The sequence below is a fragment of the Xiphophorus couchianus genome, chromosome 23, assembly GCF_001444195.1.
Source record: "Xiphophorus couchianus chromosome 23, X_couchianus-1.0, whole genome shotgun sequence".
Lineage (NCBI taxonomy): Eukaryota > Metazoa > Chordata > Actinopteri > Cyprinodontiformes > Poeciliidae > Xiphophorus > Xiphophorus couchianus.
The window spans coordinates 5,093,527-5,098,712 of record NC_040250.1 but is presented as its reverse complement, the minus strand read 5'-3'; the positions used below and the strand labels follow the sequence as shown (position 1 = coordinate 5,098,712).

At 34.0% G+C, this 5,186-nt stretch overlaps 1 long non-coding RNA gene across 1 annotated transcript; it reads left to right on the top strand.

The window, feature by feature from the left end:
• Positions 1–218: 218 nt before the first annotated feature.
• On the top strand, positions 219–775 carry LOC114138855 (uncharacterized). Its single transcript, XR_003594330.1, has 2 exons — positions 219–347; positions 502–775. It is a non-coding gene; the product is annotated as an uncharacterized LOC114138855 (long non-coding RNA).
• The last annotated feature ends 4,411 nt before the right edge of the window (positions 776–5,186 follow it).

Genomic DNA, 5,186 nt, shown 5'->3' with positions numbered 1-5,186 from the left:
TAGGTTCATCCCAAGTTCACTAAGATACTGTCTGACACTCTTGTTGATGTTTCAAACGTCTTCTGAAGGAAATACTGGAGGGAGTTAAGCTCAAACTGACAGAACACAGGGAATAAAAAATAAAACATTAATAATGACTTTTAAAAAATACAAAAACTGTTAAATGTAAACATTTGAGGGAAAATGTGCAGATTGTGTTATGAAAACTGGATATTTGTGGTTCAGATTGGTGGTAATTAAATGACAGACAAAGGTTATTTTACTTAAATATACAGCTTCATGCCACTTTATGTTCTTTTGTTTTCCCTTCAGATGACATGATTGGGCTAAACTGCTACTGCAGGGAGGTAAATGTGAACTTTTACAACCAATAATAAAATTAGCTCTGTAATGTTCCTTCTTCAAATTAATCTTAAATTAAAATAATATAAGATAAACTTTATGTATATCAATTTTGTTTTATATGTAATAGCACAAAATAATGACCATTTTTTCTTGTAGGTTAACTTTTACTGTGCCAAAAAGAAGAGAGTTTTCCTGGTGGCTATCCTGAAGCAGACTGTTGATTTTAAAAATGCCAAAAGGCAATCAGCCCTGGGATCGAAGCTCTGAGGAGGTTTCATGTTCTGGGTTTTATTTTCTGACTTCTTGATTGCTGGAATCCCCGCAAAATGTCTAAAGTGGTCCAGTGTGTAACCAAAGAGGCTGTCACTGCGCTGCAGTTGGTCTCAGTGGGATGTGAGGCCACTGATGGTAAAAATAAATCGTTCAAACAGAGCTGACGCATTCTGGCTGATTCCCAGAAGACAGCAGAATTAGTCCTGGCATGCATGAAAAAGGGAGCAAGCAAATAAACAATGAACATAAAAGCAAGGATTTAGAAGGAAATAGAATTATAGATGCAAAAAGACAGATTTTACACACAGTTCCATCTACACTTTAATCCTGGTGAAACTGGACAAAAGTCATCTTTAGTTATTGTAAATCTTTAAATTCAAAAATTGTGTCAGTTCTTGAAACATCTTCCCTTATTACTTTGTACAACGTCTTTTTGGCAGAGATCTTTCACAGATTCTCTACTTTTTGTCTATGAACAGAAACTGGTTCATATTTTCCTCTAGTCTCCGTATTTTGCAACACAAATTTAAATATTAAATCAGACGTTTTGAACAGTTACTCAGTACTTAAGTAGCCTCCAAATCAGATACATTTTACTCTTGCTTGAGTAATCAATTATAAATATGCACAACTAAGGGATTTACAGGCATCTAGAGGAAAAGAGAAGCTGCTACGAAGGTTGAGGGATAAAATCTGGAGAAAACTCTTAAAGAGAGACATGAATTTGAATGGCTTATTGTTCCAGAGTTGAGGTGAAGAAGAGATTCTGGCGATGGGTTGTGGAAAGTGAGGTTGGCATCCAGTCGGAGAGGAGCAGATGGATTATGAGATCCAGGTCTTGAACAGAGTGTGTTGGAGATGAAAACGGAGCTGCAGTGGAAGAGATTCAGAGATCTGTCACCGAGAGGTTTAGAGGAAGGATCTGAGGCTGGATTGGAACCAAAAAATGACTTCAACTTCGAAGGAACAGAGAACATGAAGAGTGAACTTAGACATAGTAGGTAAGATGGGAAACATAAATGAACTTTACACAAAGGAGGGCAAATACCAATAGTCTGGTAGACTCGGTTTGATTGATGGTCAAAACTGGGAAAGAAATCTTTTCAGGTTTCTGCTCCATCGTCATGGAGCAAAAGATTCTGTTGTCATTAATGTTTTTAAGGCAATTCTGACTGATTTTGAGAAGGAGTCATTTGTCTGTAAATATTTCATCTAAGGAATCTTTTAATATATTTCTTTATGGCAGTGTTTCTGATTTTGTTATGTATGTTCTGTAATTTCTGTGTGCTGTTGCCAGTCTTGGCCAGGAATCTGAATGGGATTTTCCTGGTGACATAAAGGTTACATAAATAAATTAAATAGCATAATTTGTTACATTTTCAGCAGATGCTGTTCCTTTTTACGCCACATCTTTAAAATAAATTATCCCCTTTAAAAACCTGTTCACTTCTGCTTCACCAAGAACCACTGAAAGAAACGACAAAAACCACAGAGGAAAACATTGAGTGCAACTTCCTTTTTCACAAAATGTAAACAAAAAACAGATTCAGACATTGTAGGATTTCTCTTTTGATTTTGGCAAAAGACTACAAGAAGTTTCTCCTATTAAGACTAGAGTTGCCCATTTGTTTTGGTTGTATTTACCCAGAATGCCCTGCGCTGTATGGCACTTCCCACTTTTGGAGCAGCTTCCTGTCTGCATTCACATGTGCATTTGAACCATGTTACAGTTCACAGTCCCCAATCAAACCTGAACTTGAAAGGAGGGGAATAAAAACACATAGGTCTTGACTTCATAAAGAAGGCTGATCATCAGTCCAACTCTCCTACACCTCTTTAAATCCCCATCAGCCAGCTACACCTGCACCAAATGAGTGGTTAATGACCCAGTCTTTGCAAAACTTGGTCATTAAATTCTCAAGGAGGAAAATCATCCTTTTGATTCAGGCGTGTTGTAGCAGGAATGCATCCAAAAGTTGCAGGACTTGAGTTAAAGTTAATAAAAAAATTAATGCCAGGATTTCATCTAACAGCTCTTTGACATCCACCATGTTCAAACTAAAAGGCTATTTTATGTTTTAAATCTACCAATGCAAATTTAAATAAAAAACAAAATGTTAAGAAAATAAGTGGAGTCTGAAGTAACATTTTACCTAAAATGACAAAAGTTTTCTGCTTTCATGCTGACACCAGAAGGTTCATCTCTCCTCATCCTTTAAATGGACTTGAGGCTCTCTGAAGAAATCATGAAGCTCCTGCTGGCAAAAGTTACTCTTTAAGTTTTTCTCTTTTCTTAAGAGAGACAAACTTATCATTTTCCCCTACAGGCAATTTTGATTTTTTCTTTGAATTATCCTGTGGTACACCAAACACTCAATAAAGCAGCCCCGTGTCTGAGAATATTAAGTGAATCGAATAGATTAGGTTTCTACTACAAATGATATTAAGATTATAATTTCTGTTGCAACAGAACAGAAATAAATTAACTTTTATTAAAAAGGCTAAAGGGAGATTAATAACAACATTGTTGAAAACAAATTTATTTTTGTTCTCAATAAAATGTAATTATGTTTTTAAAGTTAGATTTGACTGCTGTCAAATAGCCCCAAGTATCCAAGTTACCTTTTCTACACTGATGTATAATTATAGAATCATTCTGTGCCGCCCAATGGATCTACAGAAATCACATGTGTTTCCAAGGAAACCAAATATATGCAGTTGAATTTTAGGGAATATGAATACATTTGTATCCTATGCTTGTCTGTTTTGTGTTCTGTGAGAAAATACTATGCAGAAAACAAAGAAAACATATGTCACTCTCAATAAAACACTCACAATAAATGTATATATGTAAAAGGTTAATAGCATTATCTTCAATTGTGATTAAAAAAAAGCAAAACAGGTAAATGGATCCCTTAGAAATAATCTTCCTTATAGATGTATTTGGACCTACTGCATTATTCTAATCTACATCAAGTTTAGCTGAATAAATTCATGATTAGATATTCCTATAAACACCTAAAATTAAAATAAAGATTAAGTATCAAATTGAATACTTTTACTTTAAATAGATTTCTTGGGAAAACAAATAAGTGTGCACCACTGGTGATTTAAATAAAAACAATTACTTTTAAGTGTGGATTTTCTTTCTGCTGAATAAAAGTACTTTAATTACTTTTTAAAAAAGTTTTCAGTGTGGGATTATGCTACTGCAATAAAATTTTATTATATAGTGAAATAATCTGTTACTGAAACAAGACATTTAAGTTATAATATGAGAAAATGTCTTGTGCCACTAGCAGATTATTTCACTTATAACTAGTATTTCTTCGTTAATATTAAGGAATTATTGACATAAATGAGCTCCTATATTGTGCTGAAAGATTGCAAGCTAGTTTTGTCTTATTTCAAGTATAGTAAGGTATTTGCACTATAAAATAGATCAAAAGTACTTGGTAATATTTTGTGTTTTGCAGTATTTTGATATGGGCTTTTTATTCATTTACAGTTCCTACCTGAAGAAAGAGTTTCTTGTTTTTCCACTACTTTACACTTTGAATTAGTAAAATCTTGAAATACATACAAATACTCAACATGTTAGGAGCATCTTGAAATAATTTTTGTACCAATAAAAAATAAGAGAACATATTTCCGCTATATAGTGTTCGTAATAAGAAATGTCAAAGCCAGAGGGTGAATCTGGTGTCTAACAGTGAACCTGTGTACGTGCATGTCTTGAGAGTGTTTGCTTCAGCTCTTTCACTCTGTCCTCACAACCTCAACACACTTAGCAAAAGGTGAGGTCATGGTACTGTTGCTCCTTTAACAACTGAAGTTTCCACAGTTATTATTGTGGGTCAGTTTTGAGGTCCAAGTGTGAACTAATAACAGAACTTGGACAGATGAGTCACTTCAGCTTAAAACCTTTGCAAGAATCTGCAAAGAAAGTTTTGTTCTCTGTGACCAGATGTAGAATTTAGACACAAATCTATAAAATATTAACCATAAAAAAAAACTCATATTAGAAGAAATATTTTAAAAATGTTTTATACATGGGTGGTTGACATGATTAATGAGACAAGGACATGTCAAGATTAAACAATTTGAATCAATAAATTCAAAAGGAAATGAATTTTCAGCTTTTTACTCACAAGTTAACAGGATTCCAAAATCACCCTGCTTGTGTTTAGATAATAAACTTCTTCTGATTATCTGCCTCTTTGTCTCTCAGGTGAACTGGGTGAGTCTTGGGATTGTGAGCACCTGAGCCAGCATTCCCATTCTATTTATACCGGCTGTTTTCCTCACACCAGTGGCTGATGGTTCTTTACCCAGCAAACAGTACTGGTATTTTTTGTCTTGTTTGTTATTTTGGTTACGTTCAGCTGCTTTTGCTTTTTTTGAATTTGTTTGGTGTTCTGTTGGTTTTCTTTTGGCTAATTTTGGTTTGGTGTCCTACCTAATGCTAATTCAGTTTGTTTTTTTTCTTGTTTACAACTTATGCTAATTTAATTTAAAAAAAAAAAAAAACAACATAAATTTGCCTTAAAATTGGTGAGTCTTTCATT